Genomic DNA, 23,393 nt, shown 5'->3' with positions numbered 1-23,393 from the left:
TAATAAAAAGCTTTTCCACTTTTACGGAAGTGGCGCAGCTTATGGATTCTGAGGCTGCTCCTCCTTTAAGTCTTAACTGTCCGCCATCCAAAAGGAAAGCAATCTCTGTAGGAAGGCACAAGCTCAGATTGGATGCTGTTAAGACGGCACCTTAACAGAGCTGGGGCTAGACCACAACTTTCGGATCCACTGCTAAAGTCTGGGGCATTCAGTTCTGGGGATTTTAGCTTGGATCCATCTCAGCTTCTTAAGTAAAAGACAAATCACAGGAGGTTCCCCCTTTCGCTCTGCTCCATCTCTGCAGTGAAGGTGTTATGAATACCTGGCTGTCCTAGATACTGTTTCTGTACCTTGAAGATTATAACTGCCAGCTCAATCTTGACTAGTACTGTAATCAGTGGCATACATTGCCTGGTATTCTTGTGCCCAGTGTTGGCTGCTGTTTTCTTCCCCCCTTTTGCAGGAGGAGATCTGGGTCATGTTGAAATGCTTCTACTCCGACGCCAGAGCTGCAGGTTCATTATTCTAACCCCACCTCCCTTCATCTGATTGGACAGGGAGCCCTCCCAGTTACCTTTACGGTCTAAAAGTAGCGAGGGGAACCGCAGAAACTGGAAGAGTTTAATGTGTTGCTTCTAAGCCTGCCTGTGTCAAGGAATAACAGCAAGCCTTTGCTACGTGCTGGCACTGCAAGGGAAACGGCATTGTCTGCAGCAGCTAGTGACAAAGCCAAGCTCGCTCACGGGAAGCACAAAGGGAGCCTGGGCAAGTGGTGGGATGCAGGTAATTATGGTTGTTTGCGGCCAGGGCTCCGGGCTGTTGTGTCTTTGCAATCATTGTTGACAAAGCTGGGGACTGATCTGATGGCCGCTCATGATGCTGACCCAGCTATATTTATAGCACGGATTGGTTCTAATTGCTGTAAATGTGGGTGCCCTTCGGGAGGTAACTTGCCTTTGTGACGGTGAACGGAAACCTACAGAGCTAGATGAATGCAGTGATGGGGGCGGGGGAAGACCACCGATGTCATGAAATAATGTGAAGTTCAGTGATCCTTCAGAATGTTAGGGAAATTTTGGAATGTTTGGGAAAATCGATGTTTTAAGCCAACCTGTTGAATATAAATGACAAGCCAAGTCCTCATCCCCTATTGTAAACAGATATAACTGAAATTTAAAAAGTGTGTGTGTGTGTGTGTGTGGAAATAGGGTTTGTTTCCTAGGCATTGCCTTTTGATCAGTTTTGCAGTCTTAAACGAGTAATTACACTATCAGAAAATGTAATATTGTCTGTTAACAGAGGGGGTTTTAGAAAAATGACATTATATAGTGAGATTATATTTTATAAGAGAAAAGAATCCTTTTATAGTTCAGAATGTGCTGGAATTCTACTACTACAGCATGTTGGGCGAGTAACAATGTGGTTTTATTTATATGCTCCTTTCAGTAGCTGATTTGAACCTTTATTTTTTGTTTTAAGGTCTTGATCTACCCAATTATTTCCTGTAAAAATCACAGGGGCAATAATGGCCTCGAAATTTCTGTTCCTGTTGTGCAGAAACCCATTAACAAGATGCTTATCTCAGAAATAACTCTCTATAGCAGCATTTAATGTCGGTATTGCAGGGATTGAGCAGAGCTGTGTGGAAATAACAAATATTTCTTCACAAGGTATAGCAGAAAACAACTCCTAATAGAGCTGTGGGTTATTTTGTCCTTTACAATTTTTTTCACTAACTGGTCATTTAAAAAAAAAAGAAAAGAAACTACCCAGAATTTCAAATATTGTGCATGTTGATGTGAAACTTAATGTCAAAACAAAATATTGAAATTCAAACTTTAAAAATGTCTTGGTACATATTTTTTAAAAAGAGATCCATTTTGAGTGAAAGTGGGTTTTTTCCCCTCCCACTTAGAAATGGTCCTATTTTTCAAGTGAAAAGACACGCAAAATTGCGCAGGTCTTTCATAAAACTGATCATATTTATAAAAATTGAGGGCAAAATGCAAAACCTATAGACTCAAGACTCTTGTTATGAACATTCTGCATACTGAGGCTGTCATTTTGCATTAGTTGGTGTTTAGGTACAAGAGGGCCAGATCCTGATATCTTTCTAATGCTGAATAACACTTTAAATCCACCAGTAGCCTCACTAAGTAAGGGTACCAGAATTTGGCCCACAATAGGCAGAATTATAGGCTGGGTTGGTAGTGCCTCCTATTATTAAGGTTGCTTGATACCTCCCATTAGAAGACCCTGTCTTCATTTGCTTACAACTTTGCCAAATGTTAACCATTTAGGCTGAAATTTTCCATGCCTTGTGTCTGCCTCAGGCTGATTGATTGATTGACTTTTATTTTTATTTTTAAACTTCAGCCAAAACAGCTCAATAGTTTCAGAGAAAGGGACTAGGGAAAAAAATATTCTGTTTTGCCCGTTTTTAAAAAATGATGACAACTTTTTATTTGAACAGATCTAGTAATCCCATGCCTTGGAACAGAAAGTTGAAATTCCCCAGGAAGTGGTCTTTATGTCAGGGGTGTGCTTTTTGCTGTCCCTTGTGAAAATCTGCCCAAATTGGCCAAGTTATAAGTCTTTAGAAAATTGCAGTTTGCATGTACTCAGAGACTTCTTTAATTTTTAGCAGCTAAAATCTCTGAAGAGTCCATCCTCAGTGAGCATGCTCACTATCTTTAAAAGTGACCTGCAAAGGAAAAAAACCCGGGTTAGAAATATCATTAATGTCAAGTCTAATCATCCCTCATACATTTTAAACAGTCTTAATTAAAAACCAGTTTCTGATTTATGTGACTAGGTTTCACTTCTTTAGTATTTTGATGTCATAATTTCATTGTTTCTCCAATTAGCCATAGAGTTTTCTAGGGGAGACAAGACCCAAATTTCTAATTTAAGGCCCTGGAGGTGGGGGAAGAGCTGCTGTTAAGATAATGAAAACTTTTCAGGCCTTTAAAATAATAGACATAAACCCTTTTTTCCTATTTGTAAGTAATGCCTTTATAAACTTTTCAATAATGTTTGAATTTGTTCACCAGGAGAGTTTAGTTGGATCCTCAGCTGGTATAAATCAGCTTCTGAAATTAATGGAATCATGCCAGTTTACAGCCGTGTAAGATCTGAACCTTTAAGGGCAAGTCAAAAATACTGATTCCAATACCTAGAATTGATTAGAGTAGCAGGGAACCATACAATTAAGGAGACCTACATTCCCTGTCTGCTGACCTTCTTCAGTTCATCAGTATTCTTTGCTCATTTTTCATCACCATTTATACAGTAGAATCCGTAGAAATGTAAAACTTTCTTGAAAATAGGGATACATTAGTTTCAATAGTATGTGAAAGATGAATTGCTTTGGATATTTCTTCTCCATTTCCTCCTGGCTGATTTAGGGCCTGGTTCAAAGCCTATCAAAGCCCATTGAAAGAGTGCCATTGACTTCAGTGGGCTTTTGGATTAGGCCTTTAAAAATCTTTTGAATGCAAATTACCCTCCAATGTGGAATAAAATAATAAAAGACTTGGAGGAATGGAACAAATATCAAATTTCTTGGCTCTGTAAGTTAGATATAGTAAAGATTAATATCCTCCCAAAATTACTATTTTTGCTTCAGTGCATTCCTGTTTGTATCTCTGATATGACATTAAAAACATGGCAGGATGCATTATTAAAATTCATCTGGAACATAAAGTTCTAAAGTTTTCTATAAGCCTACAAAATGGGGTGGACTAGCTTTCCCTAATTTGGTGTATTATTATTTCATTATATTATGCATCACAGTTAAAAGATATGACCAATTGGGTTAGCAGTAGATCAAGTTTTACCCAGTATTTGGATGAACAAGACTGAGGTCCAGTTATAGCTATTTGTATTAACTGTTGGGTTAAAAAGAAATGTAGGTCACCAAAAATAAAAAGTCACCCATTCATCCAGGCCATTTTAGCCGCTTTGGACAAACTTTCTAAATTCCTGTCACCGAAGCCCTCTCTCTTAGCTACTTGCATTAACAATCAGAAATTTCTCTCTAGGAAATATCAGAGTGATTATTCGTTGTGGTAAGAGCTGAGAATGAGATTACTCAATTCAGACAGCTGTTCCTGGGTCCTGATTTGAAATCATACCAGGAGGTATGTAATAATGTAAATAATATAAAGATCCCATATTTTCAATATTTACAAGTTAAATATTTTATTATAAAATCTGGATATGAGGTACTTCTGTCTAGAACTTTAATCACAGTTGAGCAAGCTAGAACTTATATAATCACAATTTTGTTGAAGAAGATATTGATAAGAAAACAACCCAGATGAAATAATCAGAGAGGGATTAGGACAAAGAAATTGATCTGGGTCCCTATATGGGAAAGGGAATATACATCTTCAAAGGCTAAAAAACTGGGCATATTTAATCTTGAGAAAAGAAGACTGAAGGGAGACCTGATAACAGTCTTCCAATACGTTAAGGGTTGTTATACAGAGGATGGCAATCAATTATTCCCCATGTCCACTGAAGGTAGGACAAAAAGTAGTCGGCTCATTCTGCAGCAAGGGAGATTTAGGTTAGAAAGTAGGGAAAATTTTCTAACTACAAGGATAGTTGAGATCTGGGATAGACTTATAAGGGAGGTTGTAGAATCCCTATCATTGGAAATTTTTAAGAACAGGTTAGACAAGCACCTGTCACAGATTGTCTAGGTGTACTTAATCCTGCTTCAGTGGAGGGGCTGGACTAGATGATCTTTTGAGGTCCCTTCCAGCCCTATGTTTCTATGATTATTGGAATTGTGTGACCCCCCCCCTCCTCCTATGGAATTGTGGTATAACATGAAATGTGGACTGTCTTTGTGATGGAAAAGCCTTCACACCAAGTACTCTGATACGAATACCAGAATTATGGATTTTCCGGTCAACCAGACATCCTCTGGAATTGGAAGTAATCAGGCAGCAGTGTAGACAGACAGATACATACACACACAAGCAAATACTTTACTGCCTCGGGGCTTTAGCCTTGGGCAGGCACCGATTCTGTGGGTGCTCCAGGGCTGGAGGACCCTCAGGGGAAAAAAAAATTTTGGGTGCTCAGCCCCTACCAACAGCCAGCTCTCCCCCCCGCCCAACTCTCCCAGTGCCACCCGCCTGTCGTGATCAGCTGTCCTGCGGTATGCAGGAGGCACTGGGGGGAGGAGTGGGGATGGGGTGCGCTCACAGGGGGGGAAGAGGCGGGGTGGGGGCGAGTGGTGGTGAGAAGAGGCAGGGCAGGGTGGAGGTTTAGGGGAAGGGGTCAAGTGGGGGTTGGAGTCTGGGGTGGAGTGGGGGGTTTGAGCACCCCCAGGGCCTGTAGGAAGTCTACGCCTGTGGCCCTGGGGCTCAGGGTTTCAGCTGCGAGGGTGGGGATTAGGACTGCAGCTGCAGGGTGGATTTGGGGGGGTCAGGGCTCTGGGCAGGGGGTGAGGCTCAGGGTCCCCAGGGCTTCTAACCTTCGGGAGCACCATGGCTCAGAGCTTCAGCTCCGTGGGAGGTTTCAGCCCCAGCGCTCTCCCCGTAGCTAAAGCTCCAGGCTCTGATGCCTCCCACTGAAATCGTGAGCAGATCCATGGGAAGCCCTGAGCCCCAGTGCCCCTTCACAGGGCTTCAATCGGGAATGGAGATATGGGGCTGAAGCCCTAAACCCTGGCACCCCTCATGAGGAAGAAGCCAGGAACGGCGCTGTGGGGTTGAAGCCCCGAGCACCAGCACTTCCCCCAGATCTAAAGCTCTGAGCCCTGGTGCTCCAGAGGGTCACAAACCCTGACACCCCACCTTCCCCACAGCTGAAGTCCATAACGTCTTGTTCAGAGATACAGACATTTCAGAGTTACGGATAACCTCCATTCCCGAGGTGTCCAGGAGAACCTCAGAGTTACATAGATATTTAGAAATGTGGTCACCCTTTCTGCCATACTCTGAGGAAGAGGGCTCCCCAGCCAGCAGGCCAGAATCCTTTGTACAGAACTTGATCCAGTGTAGTTTGTTAACATTGTATTGTAACTTTGCCTTAATAAGAAGTTTAAAAAACAAAACGAGAACAATGAAATGTTAACTTTGTTGTGGCAAAAGCAATCCATTTTTAAAAAAAAAAATTAACACGTTCCAGTGCTTTATAAATAGCCTGATCAGCACGTTTTCTGGTGGTCTGGAAAATCTTTGACTGGCAGCAGGATGGTAATGTTATGGCCTTAAAGTGTTTGCATTTTTGGCATTCAATAGTTCCATATGTTGAGAGTTGGGCCAGATCCTCAGCAGGTGTAAACTGGAAGTGAATGGAGTTACATCTATTTACAGCAGCCCTGGATCTGGCCCACTATTTTAGGTTCCAAGCTGTCATGGTCGTTCAGTCCAAATCAATCTAGAATTACAAATAAACAATTATAAAAAACAGCATTTAAATTTTTTTTATAATGCCCCAGTTCAGTTCGATATATGCTCTTGGGTGATATCATAAGATAGAAAATATAAATTCTGTATGCCGCACAGTGTAAGACCATGCATATGGTATTATATAACTGATACCTCATTTTCGTCTCATACACAAATTAGGTTAACTTGACCACATGCATTCCATTGTTGCAGATTTGTATTAAATTAATTTAAAATATGACCGTCCCTCCCCACAGCATTGAAAGAACTACCCTTAGATGACAACGATAAGATGAAGAAAATTAGCCACTATGTTACAAGCCAAGAAATCCTAACTGTCATGAAATTTTGTTGTATGAAGAGTTTATTAACTTGAAAAGAATTTAGGCATATTTTATGACAACTTTGAAAAGAGTTTCAGAGTGGTAGCTGTGTTAGTCTGTATCAGCAAAAAAAACCGAGGAGTACTTGTGGCACCTTAGAGACTAATAAATTTCTTTGAGCATAAGCTTTTGTGGGCTAAAACCCACTTCCTCAGATGCATGTAGTGGAAAATATAGTAGGAAGATATATATACACAGAGAACATGAAAAAATTGGTCTCGTTACAGTTGGTATGGCAACACCCATCAATTACGGTGGGCTACTATCAGCGGGGGGGACGACGGACTTTTGTAGTGATAATCAGTATGGCCCATTTCAAACAGTTGACAAGAAGTGGTGAGTAACAGTAGGGGGAAAAATTAGCATGGGAAAATTGTTTTTACTTTATGTAATGACCCGTCCACTCCCAGTCTTTAGTCCAGCCTAATGTGATGGTGTCCAGTTTGTAAATTAATTCCAATTCTGCAGTTTCTCATTGGAGTCCGTTTTTGAAGTTTTTTTGTTGGAGAATTGTGACTTTTAGGTCTGAAATTGCATGACCAGGGAGGTTGAAGGGTTCTCCGACTGGTTTTTGAATTATTTTTGATAATTCTTGATGTCTGATTTGTGTCCATTTTATTCTTTTGAGCAGAGATTGTCCGGTTTGGCCAATGTACATGGCAGAGGGGCATTGTTGGCACATGATGGCATATATCACATTGGTAGATGTGCAGGTGAACGAGCCTCTGATAGTTTGGCTGATGTGATTAGGTCCTATGATGATGTCCCTTGAATAGATATGTGGACAGAGTTGGCAACTGGCTTTGTTGCAAGGATTAGTGGGTTCCTGGGTTAGTGTTTTTGTTGTGTGGTTGCTGGTGAGTATTTGTTTCAGGTTGGGGGTCTGTCTGTAATTGAGGACTGGCCTGTCTCCCAAGATCTGTAAGAGTGAAGAATCGTCCTTCAGGATAGGTTGTAGATCCTTGATGATGCGTTGGAGAGGTTTTAGTTGGGGGCTGAAGGTGACGGCTAGTGGCGTTCTGTTATTTTCTTTGTTGGGCCTGTCCTGACCCAGGTGACTTCTGGGTGTTCTTCTGGCTCTGTCAATCTGTTTCTTCACTTCAGCAGATGGGTATTGTAGTTGTAAGAACGCTTGATAGAGATCTTGTAGGTGTCTGTCTAAGGGATTGGAGCAAATGCGGCTGGCTGTATCTTAGAGCTTGGCTATAGACAATGGATCGTTTGATTTGTGGTCTGGATGAAAGCTGGAGGCATGTAGGTAAGTATAGCAGTCAGTAGGTTTCCGGTATAGGGTGGTGTTTATGTGGCCATCGCTTATTAGCACTGTCGTGTCCAGGAAGTGGATCTCTTGTGTGGAATGGTCCAGGCTGAGGTTGACACAAATCAGGCATCAAGAATTAGAACATTCCAAAACCAGTCGGAGAACACTTCAACCTCCCTGGTCACTCAATTTCAGACCTAAAAGTTGCAATTCTCCAACAAAAAAACTTCAGAAACAGACTCCAATGAGAAACTGCAGAATTGGAATTAATTTGCAAACTGGACACCATTACATTAGGCTTGAATGAAGACTGGGAGTGGATGTTTTTACTTTGTGTAATGACCCTATTTCCCCATGCTAATTTCCCCCCCTACTGTTACTCACCCCTTCTTGTCAACTGTTTGAAATAGGCCATCCTGATTATCACTACAAAAATCCCCCCCTCCTGCTGATGATAACCCACCTTAATTGATTGGTCTTGTTACAGTTGGTATGGCAACACTCATTTTTTCATGTTCTATCTATCTAATCTATCTTCCTACTGTAGTTTCCACTGCATGCATCTGATGCAATGGATTTTAGCCCACGAAAGCTTATACCCAAATAAATTTGTTAGTCTCTAAGTTGCCACAAGTACTCTTTTTTTTTTTTTTAAAAGAGTGTGGGTGTGTGTACTACTATATATTACACACACAAAATCCACGTCAAGAGAATATTATTAAGATGGCAAAGTCAAGCACTCAGAAGTTAAGAAATGCCAGAATTAAGGTTGCCTCTGCCATGGCCTAGGTAATAGAGATAGCATCAAGCCACAAAATTCAGATCAGAAATTCTTGAAGGCTCTAGAATTTAGGGGTTTGGGGCCCAGAATTTTGGCTTGACCCATTATAAGCCTATGTTTAATCTGTAAAATTTGAGTTTGGATTTCTGACTGCTGTCCAAGTGTGTGGTATTCATCTGAGGGGTTTTTGATTCAGTTTTATTGCTATTGATCGGTGTTTTGCAGTCTAAAATGCTACTAGTCAGCATGACCCAGTTAAGATAGTATTTTGCAAAGAAACAAGAATGAAAGATTCTCTGCTGCTTTGTATATCATTGACAATATCCCATTGAACAAACAGGGGTTCTGAGAAACAACCCTTTTCTAAATTTTCCAAACAGACCTCACTGGCTCTTCACATTTGTAAATCTTTTAAGGAAACGATATTGCCAATATCCAGCTGGTCTGATAAGGAGACTCATCCAGACTATGGTATGCGGTACCCACCCCACTTTGGCACGCTCCAGAAAATCAGCTGTGTGATATCTCAAGAGAACATAAACTCTCTGCTATACTGTATGACAAATGAGAATTTCAAAAACTAACAGCTCAGCTTGCATCAGGAATATTTGTTCCACTGAGTCCTAAAAGATTCTCTACTCATTCCCCACAATAGCTCTATGCACATGCTCCACATTATTGGGGGATTTATGTTTAAGGGCCCTTCCAATTAAAGATCAGCTGAGCTCATACTATTCATGTTTTTGTCTAATCCACAAATAGTGTGGTCTTTCTGCTAATGGCAAATGTTTAATTTGCACCTGTCCATACTTCCCTCCTTCAAATCCCTCTCTGCTGCTGAAGAAGGCCATTTTATATGACTCTTTTGTAAGACAATTTGATTGCAATGTGAAGGCTCCGCTCTGATCCACATATAGATCTCTTAGCTACAAGGTGAATGTCTGCACTTCTTCCATGCCTGGACTTCCTTTGGAGTTCATGGAATGAAAATTACATTATGGGCCACATTCTGAAAACAGGTGTGATTCTGCCCAAATGGGTGCCAAACATGCCCAGGTGTGCTGCCAAAAAAGTCCAAATTCCAGCTGCGAATAGCCTGCAGAAATACATCCATCCAAAAGACTAGAGTCTGTCTTGCTATCTAAACCTGTAAAGGCCAAGCCCCCTATTCTCTTACAAACTCCACCACAGGTTCAGCAGGGACCATTAGATCATCTAATCTGACCTCCTGCATAACATGTTCCCTGGTGCAATCTCTTCCCCTAAGGGTAGGAGTCAAATACTCGGGAGTCTGTGTGCAGAGGCCATAGGGTGATGAGTATTGCTGCATAAGAATGTGTACCATCCCTCATTTACCCTTACATGATTCTTGCTATAGGCCCTGTGGAGTCAGATCTCTGCATGTTTTCAGGGTAGTCAGCTATGCAGCTAGTCAGGGTAGCCTTCTGCCATGGACCCTGGCAACAGCCTGAGCTTGTGTGCTTTTGTTCTTGCAAGTGTGTGTGTGTAATTTAGAGACATGTGGGTAAGGTAATATCTTTTTATTGCACCAACTTCTGTTGGTAAGAGAGACATGGTTTCGAGCTTACACAGAGCTCTTCTTCAGGTCTGGAAAAGGTACTAAGAATGTCACAGTAAATCTGTTTTGAAAGGAGAACTTTGTCCCAAGTGTTCAGCATACTTTTATGAATAAAGACTAGATGGACAGGGGATTAGGAAAAGCCACTATAACAACTGGTTTCCCTTTTGTAGCCTCAGCAGAGAGGCAAAAGATAGAAGGGGTGACAGATACTAAACTACTTTCAATTCCTCACAGAAAAGAGTGACAGATATTTATCTTTTTTTTTTTTTTTTTTTGTAAGAACAAATATAAATCTCGTTTGTTCACAACACATGTGATTGCCCTGAATTTAACCCAATTTCATAGATTCCAGGGCCAGAAGGGACCATTGTGCTCATCTAGTCTGACCTTCTGTATAAGATTGGCCATAGAACTTTTGAAAACAAATCATTCCTTTTGAACTAAGCATCTTTTTATTTTATTAATCTTGATTTAAAAATTGGGTGTGATAGAGAATCCACCATGAACCTGGTAAATTGTTCCAACAGTTAATTACCCTCACTGTTAAAAATGTATGCATTATATCCAGTCTGAATTTGTCTAGCTTTAGCTTCCAGTCAATGGATCCTGTTATACCTTTCTCTGCTCGACTGAAGAGCCCATTATTAAATATTTGTTCCCCATGTAGGTGTTTGTAGACTGTGATCAAGTCACCTTTTAACCTTCTCTCTTTGAGCCTATCACTATAAGGCAGGTTTTCTAGTCCTTCAGTCATTCTCATGGCTCTTCTCTGAACCCTCTCCTATTTATCCACATCCTTCTTGAATGGTGGACACCAGAACTGGACACAATGTTTTAGCAGCAGCTGCACCAGTGCCAAAAACAGATGTAAAATAACCTCTCTGCCTGTTAAGATTTTCCTGTTTATGCATCCAAGGATCTCACTTGCCATTTTGGCCATGATGTTGCATCGGAAGCTCATGTTCAGCTAACTGTCCACGATGACCTTCAAATCTTTTTCAGAGTCACTCCTTCCAGGATAGAGTCCACCATCTTGTAAGAATGACCTACGTTCTTTGTTCCTAGATTTACATTTACCTGTATTAAAACACAAATTGTTTGCTTGTGCCCAGTTTACCAAGTAATCAAGATGGCTCTGTAACTGTGTCCTGTCCTCTTCATTATTTCCCACTCACACAATGTTTGTGTCCATCCGTCAGTGATATTTTGTTTTCTTCCAGGTCACTGATGAAAATGTTAAAAAACATAGGGCCAAGAACCGATTCCTTCCTATGGGACCCCATTAGAAACGCTGTGATGAATCCCCATTTACAACTACATTTTGGGACCTAGCAATTAGCCAGATTTTAATCCATTCCATGTGTGCGCCATGTTAATTTTGTATCATTCTAGACTTTTAATCATGCAGTACCTAGTCATATGACTTACAGAACTCCAGGTATATTATATTAATGCTAATTTCCATAGTTTTAGCCAAAGTCTCGTGAGAATAGCTCACAATATCTTGAATGAAATAAGCTGTTTGAGCCAGAGAATGTTATTTTTTTCTACAAGTAGCTCTGCTACTCAGTCAGACTGGCTCCTGTTGCAGTCATATGGTGTTTTCCAGCAGGGGATGAGGAATCACACACAGCAGACAGATGCAGAGACATAACCAAGCTTAGAATTACATGGGTGAGAATGATTCAATGATGTATCTATTCCTCCTCAACCCTTCCTCTCTCCCCAGCTGTTCTCATATTCCAAATGGCAGACCTCATGCCATAGAATGTGGAAAACATATGGAAGCCCTTCCACAGACACAGGATATATAATTAGGCACCTAAATCCATATTAAGGCACCTAATAAATGGTGTGACTTTTCACAATGCTTCAATAGCATTTCATTGGGAGTTTGCCCAGCACTTCTGAAAACCCTCTATTTCAGTACATAAATCTGGATTTGAGTGCCTCGGTCTTAAGTCTCTTGAGTCTGAAGATTTGGGGCTTATTTTTAATGGACCTCTGAAAATGTTGTCACAAAACATGTATGCAACATAGTAACCTGGTCTAGGAGGAAGCAATGTAGACAGGGCATGGGATTGGGAGTTAGGAGGCATGCAGTCGATTCCCAGATCTGCCACTGACTCACTATCTGAATTTGGACAAATTGTTTTATAACTCTGAATTTATATTTCCCTATGTAATATAAGTGCTCTAAGATATATACATAAGTGCTGTTTAAGTACAAAGTATGATTTTTATTATATTTATCCATTTGCACATATAAAAACCTCACGTTGTTCCTGCTAACAGATGTCCTTGCCAAATTTTACATTTCAAAATGTATACATTTATTAATTTTTAAATTATTTGGATAGCATTTTTAATCCCAGGTAGTTTTTCACATGCTCTTTGAAAATTTTGCCTGAAATGTATTAAACATAAACCTCCACAAAAGGTAGTTGGACTAAATCTGATCAAATCCTTCTTGTTTCTTTCCACTTAATTGATAACACTTACAAGTTTAGCCAGGTTTGTCAATTGGATATAAAATCTTCTGTCATTATGTCTGTTATTACATGAGAAAGTAAGTGAGGCTTTCAACCTTAATTTCCCAGTCTATCTCCTACAGAACTGTAGTGTTCCCTCTCTTGTTAATATAATTAGTCTCCGACATGTTAAGTTATGAAACTAAAAATACAGTGAACAAATTATAATGTGTCTTACATTTCAGACATGTAAGAAATAATTTCCATAAAAGTCAAATCCTTATGTCTCTTGTTTTTCTGTTAATATTATTTATTCCTCATTATTTATAACTTTACCATCCATGAGTTAACATTCTTGGGACTTAATCTTGTATTTCTTCAGCACTCAGAACTCTTACTGGATCAGGCACTTGGCTGACAGTGAAATTTTTAGTTAGTAAAAAGAAATTCTTCTTAGTAAAATATAAATGTTTAAACACACAAAATCCCATTTTAAAGGTCAGGGTCACAAAGATGACAGGTGGGGAATTTAATGGATTTATATGTTGTTCTGCCCTCCCAATGTCTTCTGAAGTTCAGAGAGATTCCAAACTTTAAATGATTAACTGGCATTTTCCAGACTACCAGCCAAATGAACGCTTAGCAGAATGTGAAGATATGCCCGCAGTCCTCAAAAGATTAATGAGTCAGATCTGCATTCAAGAGAGAGAGGTTGGGCCAGATAGTGCTGTCTTTGTACAATCAAAACTCCCACTGAAGTCAAGGAAGCACCAACAAAAAACATGTAAGGTAAGTAACTTCTGCTTTCAGTCAGTACCCTGAATTCAAGCAAATGGGCCAGATCCTCAGTTGGGGTAATTGGTGTAACCCTATTGGGACAATGGAATTTTTGCCCGTGAAAGAACTGCTAGATCAGACCATTGTCTAAGTTGATGGGTTTCCAAATCATACTGGGCTAAGTTGTCTTTGCTCAGTAGGAAAAGGTCCCCCATTCTGGTTTTGGAACTTAATATTGTAATGCTCCTTCCCTTTCTTATGTCTGACGGCTGTATTATTTATTTAGGCTCCCTGTAATAAGGACACCATTGTGCCTGAGTGTTGTGAGAGAAAACAGAGAGCTGGCTCTGCCCTTGCTGTGTAACTATATCAACATACCAACAGAAGCCCTCTTTATTTATTTATTTTTTTTAGTATACAAAGAAAGGAATGCATACCTGATGACAAAAGCAGGCCTTAGCTGTTGTTGTGTCTCTTCAGCTGGGTCCTTGTCTCCTGGGAACTAAAACATCCCTCTCTTGTTTTACTTGTTTCACTCTTTTCCCTGGAAGAGAAACAAATGGATTGCAGTTTGCTAGGGACTGTGTTTTATTAGAGTTTTGCAATACTGTTTCTTATCAGTACTTAGCTACAGACATGTTTCCTGATTGACTCTCTGAAATGGGAATTATTATTACATTTAAGTCCCAGACATATAATACTGTTATCTGTAGAAGAAAAGGTGGGATGGTGAGGGGAAGGCAACAGACTTTTAGGCAATAACAGCTTCTTATAGCTGGCTGGCCGTTCTGTCTCTGCTTCTTACCTAATAATAGCCTGACCCTAGATGTCCATGGGAGCAGAACCTAGCCCTAAACTGCATTTCAAGTTGGTGATCTCATCCAATTGCCAATGGCTCAGTGGTCACATCACAACACCTACAACTGCCATTACTTTGGTATCCCTGCTGCCATGGTTTGGATGCCACAGAGACCTCTCTCAGTGGTTCCACTGATTCAGGACTGAGGCTATGAGCAGAAATTTGCTTATCCATGTTGCACCTTCACCTAGGCTAGTTTTAAATGACGCAAGTGATGGGGCTTTCTCTACTCCGTTTGAAAGACTACTGAGATTCTGTGTGGTTACATTAGGTAGGACAGTCTGTTTAGTTAGTGTAAGAGATTGAGAACCACATAGTCTGTCTGTGTTCATTTGTGTACAGTTGTGTATGCATATGTGACAATAAACACAACTCCCTCTGAAAGTCTTGGCCCTATAAGTACAGAAACAGTATAAATAAAACAAATCACAGAGGAACATGTATCTGTTTTTTCCTTTTGTTGGAGGACCAGAGCCAACACCATCAGTCTGAGCCCCTGAAGTGCACACTAGCAGATAGCTGTCACAAAAGAAGCAGCTTGGTTGAATGGTGCTGCCTCATACAGGGCGACACAGAGCTGCAAAATCATTGCTCTTACACAGTCCTATCCTGTAAAACGTTGAGTGTCTCCTGTGATGCAGTAGGAGATGTCAGGTCCCATTGGCTTCAAAATGAGTTGACAGTCTCAGCACCTCACATGAAGCTCTTAGCACTCTGCAGGTTGAGGCCCGTAATGCTATCATCCTGAGGAGGCCAAAGGTAAAAATGAAATTTCCTAAAAATTACAACAAATAATTATAGCAAATCACAAATTATATAATTTCAAAGCTACCTGCCTCCTCTGGGAACTTCAGTCTGATTTCCTGTCCACATTTAGCTACAGCTGCAACTCCTTCATTCAGACAGTGTTCTATCTTTATGCCCTTAGTCACCATATCAGGTGGATTATGAAGGCTAAACTCATCCTTTCTCCCTTCAGGTAGTGCTGCATGAATGAAAACTATCCATATAGCAAATAAATCACATCTGTTTGGAATAGGGCACTTTCCTCCAACAAATTATGATGATCTGGATTCACAGTATGTATCAAATGAAATGTAATGCCTGATATTTCGTATATGATGTGTTCCCTCAAGAGGGAATTTGTCACATTCTAGGCTTAAATTTTTCCTTTGCCCAGTGTCATGGCACTAATTTTAATGCTTAAACAATTTGATCTCTTTAATAGGATTTAAGTCCTTCATACATTTGTACTTAGTTATATTTTCCTTTAGCCATCATTTAGGCTAATTTATTCTTTTGATCATATATAATAAACCAATCCCTCCCAATCCATTAATATTCTTATTGATCTCTGTGAAGTTCCTCTAATTTATTGGCATCTTTCTTGTAACATAGCATCCAGAATTGCACATGATATTCTAGCAGTCTCATTGTGGGTAAGTATTAGCTTTATTGGCTACCATATAGGAAAGTTAAGGGACCCTACGCTTTCTGAGCTGCAACAACTTCAAGGTTAGATGATCTGAAATGTAATTTGTTAAATGTCCTTGATCTTTTGGTCACCTGATGAATCAAGTGGCTTCTGTTTTACCAAATCACTTCAAACTCCATAATATGTACTATCCCAAACCTTGTGCTTCTACCCATAATCTTCAAATGTGAGTAGTTACTCCACTGCCTATAGACCAGTAGTTAAGGCAGCCTAAAGTTGTAAATTTTCTAATATTTCTTTCATCTTTTTGTCTTCTGTAACAATGAAGGCAGGACTCTGGGGCTAATATTAAAGTATAAAACACTGTCCTGCAGTTTTCGGAATGAGCAGCCCCTCCAGCTGAAGCTAATAAAGAATGAATAAGTTTTAGGTTTTTGCTTTCAATAGAACACAAGTTGTATGTATGTCCTTAAAAAGGAACATGTGGGAAACTTGTGTGATGTTTGTTTTTATTTTCTAATGGGACTTTGAAACATGACTTGATTGTTCAGACTTAAAGATTCATGAACCACTTCAGTACCAGACAAGTATTTAAAACAACACAAGGATTTGGTGTTCATGTTCTGGTTGATAAACCCAATTCAGTTTTTAAAATGGTGTTGTCTTGGAAAACCAAATTTAAACACAGTTGAACATGAACTGAGGTAAAGGGACTTCATAAAATCTGCAGACTTCATAAAATCATTGTCACAGTCTATTCTATTCTATATGCTCATTACCAGGGTATCTGAGCGCCTTCCAGTATGCATTTAGTGATGTGTCTGAGGGGAGGTCTGCACGGGAGCTGGAAGGTGTAAATTCCAGTTCAAGAAGAGATACCCGCATTAGCTCTGATCAAGCTAAAAATAGAAGTAGCTACTGTGGCATGAACAGTGTCACGGTCTAGTCACCCCAGTACGGGTCTCGACCAGGATTGTACTTAGGGTTGCTAGCCCCTCCCAGCACTCATACTGCTGCCTATATACTTCTGTTTCAATCAGAGCTAGTGCAGTTATATCTCCTCAAGCACTTTCCAGCCCTTGTATAGACACATCCTGATATCTGTCTCTTGTGGCTTATTTTCTCATCTTCTACCCAGAGAAAGAATTGTGTATGCAGTGGAGTGTTTTGGTTTACAAAGTTGTTTTTTTTTAATGTCACTTTGCTGTGTGATTATGTTAGAGAAGGCAGGGTGAACAAATGCACCTGGCACTTGGAGCGTAAGGTGGAGAGGTTTATGATGGTCCTTCGTTCCTGGGGTAGTTCATTCCACAGTCTGACCAACCCCAGGAAAGTTCTGTCTCTCACACAGATGAACCTTCCTCTTACTGGCAAAGGTTTCATTGTGCCAGCCAGAGGAGCAGAGTCGGCAACCCTGCCTTCATCCCAGAGTACTAGGTGGTCTTATAGGTCAAAACTCTTCTATTCACTTTCAGTGCATTTGCAAACCCACACTCCTATTCTCAGTTACACCTATGTGCCTGGGTAATACTCACCAGGGAGGAGGAAAAGAAGGCAGCACTGTCTCTTGGAAGTCTAGAGACTTGGATTCTGTTCCCAGCTCTGAGCTGTTGTGTGACCTTGAGCAAGTCACTTCCCCTCTCCGTACCTCTCTTCCTCTTCTCACCCTTTGTTTCATCCATTTAGACTTCAAAGTGTCCAGGGGCAGGGTGTGTCTCTATGGCTACATCTACACTGGGAGGTGTAATTCTCAGCTTTCGTACCTTCTCGCACTAGCTCTCATTGAGCTAGAGCGCTAAGAATATTCGTGTAGCCGGGGCAGTGACAAGTGGTGACATGGGCTAGCAATGCTTCAGTACAAACCTGCCTGAGCCCAGTGGATAAGTACTCGGGGCAGCTAGTCCACGCCACCGCTAGCTGCCGCCAGTGCTACCCCAGCTACTACTATTGTTTTTAGCACACAAGCTCGATGAGAGCTAGTGTGAGTATAGACATACCCTACATGGTTGTGCAGTGGCTAGCAAATCGGGCCCCTATCTCAAGGGGGGGGGCATTTAGTCACCATTGTAATAATATAATTCTCGTTGTTGTTGTGGTCATCATTACAGTCAAATCGGGTGAGTAGACTTTGTGTCTGTTAGTCTATTTTAATGGGGACAAACTCTCCTTGCAGCTTTGCCTGAGTGAAGAATGATTTAAAACCCTAGTGAGAGCCTTTGGGATTTGGCCCATGATGCATTTGCAAGGCTTGTTAAAATAATGGGCATTTAATATTGCCATACATCTACAAAGTCCTGTACAAACATTAACTAATTCGTAGAAAATACTGAATAACTACAACATTCTCCTGCTCTAATGCAGTGATCGGGGATTAACTCGAGTAGGAAGGATTCCAATGAGAAAAGAATAAGTATGTCTGTGAGATCAGTATTTCAATTTTCCGCCCTACTAACTAGGTTGATTCACTAGTCAGTGTAACCATATCTGTGATGTCTGTCATTAGGAGACGTTTTCCAGCAGTTTTATTCTGCGGCTGTCAGGCTGCTGTTATCTGGATGATCTTGGGGGAAAAATATGAATTTTTTTTTTTAACTCTGCATTTGTGTATCCGCTGACCTAGTTTTCGAAGCCAACACTCTCAGCAGCCATCTGTAGCCCTGCTGGTGCCATGTAACAAAAATAACATTCTAAGGAAATATCCCCAGTGGGTGATTTAAGGTTTTTACAAGTAGCGGTCGGTATTTGTGTTTTCAGCATTTTACCCTCATTTTGAGTTCTGCTTTCTTGAGCATACATTAAAGCAGGTTACACAGCCAGGTGTGCATAAGATTTTGAGTGCTATGGGGTAATGAAATATATCTTGAATAGAGTACTTATTGGATTATCTTTTTCTTTCATTTATTTTCACATTTTCTCCTGTTATGTGCCCATCTGGCCTGTTAATTCTCTTTACCTGCTCCTTTTTCACTTTATGCTTGATTAAAATCTTCTTCATCAGGCTGGGTAGCAACCAGTTTGTTGTGTGTGAAGTTGAAGGAGGAAAAATTGTCAATGTTGTTAGGAGTCATTTTGACTTAAAATTTGGCTGACATGTCTATAATTATTGAAAACTTAACAGAGGTGACGGAAATAAAGAACAGAATAAAGAACTACCTCAGTGCAAAGTGCTAGTACGGTGGGCAAAATCTCTTCTCCTAGATCTGTTGTACACCATGATTGCACATTCTACGCTCCTTCTACCAATGGATGTCAGTGTCATTCGAAGTAACACAGTAGGAGTGCAGAATACATACGAAAGATATACAGTTCAGGTAATAGATTTATAGTGTAGACTGAAGAGGCAATTTTTGGCCTGTTGTAATACTGCCATATCACCTTGTGGTGCTGTGATCCTGTCTTTGTGAACTTTAGAAAGTTCACAAAGTAAGCATGCATTGTTGCCAGCTCTTGCAATTTTGATTGCAAACTTTCATGTGTTTTTTCTTAAAGCCTGAGTTGCAGGAATGAAAAGATTGCCTGAGAATCTTGGCTTTCATTTTTAAAAAAAATCTACTTTTTAGCTGTCACGATCATAGAGAGAAGCTTGAAAACGTGAAGCGAGCGCACCCCAAAGGGTCAGAAACCCTAAGTCAAATAAAAAGAACCTAAAATATATTACTCTTACAAAATCTCATGTGTTTTTAAGCAAATCTTCTGATCTTTAGGGCCTGACCCACGATTTTTGAGCCCTTGGGGTTGACAATTCTGAGCCTGGTTCACTGAGGTGGGTTCATCTCCCAGGAATGCCAAGCTGCTGCAGGAAACAGTGCTGATGACTCAAAAGGTGGTGGTACTCCCTCTGAATTGTTACTAAAAACCAATGCTTCTGCAGGGCGTTAGCAGGTGCTGTGTGGTGGGAAGTACTGTCTCTTTAGGATAAGATGCAAGACAGACACCTTGACCATTGGTGATCGTTGAAGATGCTGTGACAGTTTTTGTAAGAGCAGGGGAATGGTTAGTGTCCGCATCCTAGAAAGTCATTCTTCTTCACTTCCTGCCCTAAACAACGATATGATAAACTGCACTCTGTCTTAGAGATGGCTGCATTTCAGGAGTGACTGAAGTGATACTTGTAACTCTTACTGACTGGAGCTAACACACAGACGTTATGGGCTTTACTTGTTAATACTTGTGAAACACTTTTCCATCCATTGGGTGAAAAATATTTGAGAAGTGCCAGAGTCTTTTTTTATGTTTGTTTTTTTTTTAAAAATAGGCAATTAGGGCTGTCAAGCAATTAATCACACTGTTAAACGATCATAGCATACCATTTATTTAAATATTTTTGGATATTTTCTACATTTTCAAATCTATTCAATTATAACCCAGAATACAAAGTGCTCACTTTATATTTATTTTTTATTACAAATATTTGCACTGTAAAAAAACAAAAGAAATAGTTTTCAGAGTAGCAGCCGTGTTAGTCTGTATTTGCAAAAAGAAAAGGAGTACTTGTGGCACCGTAGAGACTAACCAAACCTGGATTTGTGCTGGAAATGGCTCACCTTGATTATCATACACATTGTAAGGAGAGCGATCACTTTAGATAAGCTATTACCAGCAGGAGAGTGGGGTGGGGGGAGAGAAAACCTTTTGAAGTGATAAACACCCATTTTTTCATGGTCTGTGTGTATAAAAACATCTGCTGTATTTTCCACAGTATGCATCCGATGAAGTGAGCTGTAGCTCACAAAAGAAATAGTGTTTTTCAGTTCACCTAATACAAGTCCTGTAGTGCAGTCTCTTTATCAGGAAGTTGACCTTACAAATGTAGAATTAGGTACAAAAAAACCTGCATTCAAAAATAAAACAATGTAAAACTTTAGAGCCTACAAGTCCATTCTGTCCTATTTTTTTGTTCAGCCAATCGCTCAGACAAATCAGTGTGTTTACATTTGCAGGAGGAGATAATGCTGCCTGCCTCTTGTTCACAATGTCACCTGACAGTGAAAACAGACCTTTGCATGGCACTGTTGTAGCTAATGTCGCAAGATATTTATATGCCAGATGTGCTAAAGATTCATATGTCCCTTCGTGTTTCAACCACCATTCCAGAGGACGTGTCCACGCTGATGACGGGTGCTGCTCGATAACGATCCGAAGCAGTGCGGACCGACACGTTCATTTTCATCATCTGAGTCAGATGCCAGCAGCAGAAGGTTGATTTTCTTTTTTGGTGGTTCAGGTTCTGTAGTTTCCACATCACAACATCCTGTGAGGTAGGAAATTCTGTTCCTCTCCGAGTGATTGCCCATGTCCATTCCACTGTAGGTGTGTGCACATCCTGTGCACAGTTGCTGGATATTTTTTTCCCCTCAGCAGCATCCATCAGGGTAGCATGAGCACCCTCTGCTGCCTCACACTTCTGTGCAAAGGTATAAGGGTCGGAGCTGCCACTGAGCCCCCGAAGTTCCTTCTTACCCCCTGTGATGGTGGTTGGAGCCTGTGTTTTTGCAAGCACCCATTTTTTGCCTAGTTTAGAGCATGTAAAGCTATATTTAGAAAGTTAGGTTTTAGTTTTTAAGACTTTGGTTTCCCCAGTTCCCAACTGTGTACCTGTGCTAGGGTCATGCCTTGGTCTCCAGGTTTCAAGTCTTGTCTCTCTTGCAGCAGACCTGTGCCTGTGAGTGATCTGCACCCCTCCTGTCTTAAATGCCTGGGGGAATCACGGGTTAGTGACAGATGTCACATTCATAATGGTTTTAAACCCCATCCCAAAAAGGACAGAGCAGCCAGACTCAAGTTCCTTTTCATGGAGGCAACACTTTGTCCACCCTCAGAGCCTTCCTGCTCACAGCATGCGGTGAACAAACTGGAATCTATGACCAGTGCTCCCCTTCGTTCCATTCAGAGAGGCTGTTCTTCATCCCTGGTGCTGGAAGAAAAGCACTGAAATACAGTAACTCCTCACTTAAAGTTGTTTCGTTGTTATGTTGCTGATCAATTAGGGAACGTGCTCGTTTAAAATTGCTCAATGCTCCTGTTTGGCAGCTGCCTGCTTTGTCCACTGCTTGCAGGAAGAGCAGCCCTTTGGAGCGAGCTGATGGGGGCTTAGAGTACTTAAAGGGGCAATGTGCATCCATCTCTCTCACACTCACACACACACACACACACACACAGGTAGGGTGACCAGATAGCAAGTGTGAAAAATCAGGATGGGGTTGGGGGCTAATAAGTGCCTATGTAAGAAAAAGCTCCAAAAACCAGGACTGTCCCTATAAAATTGGGACATCTGGTCACCCTACACACAGGGTGTGTGTCTCAGTCTCTGTCTGCCATGCTGTCTCCCCTCCCTCCATTTGTGCTGCCTTGTAGAGTATGAGGTTACATTAACAACAATGTGTTAACCCTTGAGGGCTCAGCCTACTGCTAGTTCATCGTTTAACAGTAAAAACAACGGGGAGTCTTGTAGCACCTTAAAGACTAACAAATTTATTAGAGCATAAGCGTTTGTGGGCTATGACCCTCTTCTCCATACATCTGAAGAAGTGGGTCAGAGCCCACAAAAGCTTATGCTCTAATAAATTTGTTAGTCTTTAAGGTGCTACAAGACTCCTCATTGGTTTGGCTGAAACAGACTAACATGGCTACCCCTCTGAAATTTAGCAGTAAGGCATTCCCTGGGAAATATCCCACCCTCTGACTCCACCACCTCAACCAAGCTTCACAATCATCCTTGTGTGTACAGTATTAAATTGTTTGTTTAAAACTTATACTCTGTGTGTGTGTGTGTGTGTGTGTGTGTGTGTTATATATATGTCTTTTGTCTGGTGAAAAAAAATTTCCCTGGAACTTAACTCCTCCCTATTTACATTAATTCTTATGGGGAAATTGGATTCGCTTAACATCGTTTCACTTAGTCGCATTTTTCAGGAACAGAACTACAACGTTAAGCGAGGAGTTACTATAGCTGTAAAAATCTGGCCATAAGTGACATACTGAAGGGCACCTGGAAGCTTATGGCAGGACAGAGAATTGAACCCAGTTCTCCCAAGACCCAGCATGGTGCCAGACTACTGATCTATCCATCTTCCCTGACTGGGGGATAGACTGTCAGTGCATACTCCTGAAAAGCTTTCAGAAGAGAGATTTTAAAACTATAAAATAATGAGCTCCACCTCTGTGTTTTCCAGCTTTGGTTGTTGGGTATATTATTCCTTTTTTTAGTCAGGAAGGTCCAGGAGTAGGATAGGCCTTTGACCCAGATCTCAAAGGTATGTAGGCATCTAACTGTCATTGATTTCAGTGGGAGTTAGGTAGCTAAATAGCTTTGAGGATCTCGGTCTTTGTGTCTGCAAAGCTTTGACAAGTCAGTCATCCCTTTTGTAGGTGCTTGAAAATTACTGGTAATAAATTGTGGCTGTTTGGAAACAGATTTTTGGTAGTTTGTGACTT

General features: G+C 40.8%; 1 protein-coding gene and 1 long non-coding RNA gene across 6 annotated transcripts in view; one reads left to right on the top strand and one right to left on the bottom strand.

Moving 5' to 3' along the window:
• Positions 1-601: 601 nt before the first annotated feature.
• SHROOM1 (shroom family member 1) overlaps positions 602-23,393 on the top strand; it is a 75,001-nt gene continuing 52,209 nt past the window's right edge. Inside the window, exons 1-3 of one of the 4 annotated variants that reach the window (XM_073355664.1) lie at positions 602-783; positions 13,508-13,677; positions 15,504-15,603. The gene's annotated coding sequence lies outside the window, so the exon portion shown is untranslated. Of the gene's footprint in view, positions 784-4,043; positions 4,143-13,507; positions 13,678-15,503; positions 15,604-23,393 lie in introns of all 4 variants that reach the window. The other 3 variants (XM_073355663.1, XM_073355662.1, XM_073355666.1) reach the window with 3 other exon arrangements.
• The window catches only part of LOC140915648 (uncharacterized), an 80,633-nt gene continuing 59,714 nt past the window's right edge, over positions 2,475-23,393 (bottom strand). Inside the window, exons 2-3 of one of the 2 annotated variants that reach the window (XR_012160230.1) lie at positions 14,103-14,209; positions 2,475-2,704 (exon numbers count right to left, since the gene is read on the bottom strand). This is a non-coding gene — a long non-coding RNA (uncharacterized lncRNA). Of the gene's footprint in view, positions 2,705-11,366; positions 11,495-14,102; positions 14,210-23,393 lie in introns of those variants that run through there. The other variant, XR_012160229.1, reaches the window with a different exon arrangement.

This window comes from Lepidochelys kempii, chromosome 8, assembly GCF_965140265.1.
Source record: "Lepidochelys kempii isolate rLepKem1 chromosome 8, rLepKem1.hap2, whole genome shotgun sequence".
Lineage (NCBI taxonomy): Eukaryota > Metazoa > Chordata > Testudines > Cheloniidae > Lepidochelys > Lepidochelys kempii.
The sequence above is the reverse complement of the archived record's forward strand: the minus strand, read 5'-3'. Positions and strand labels throughout refer to the sequence as shown.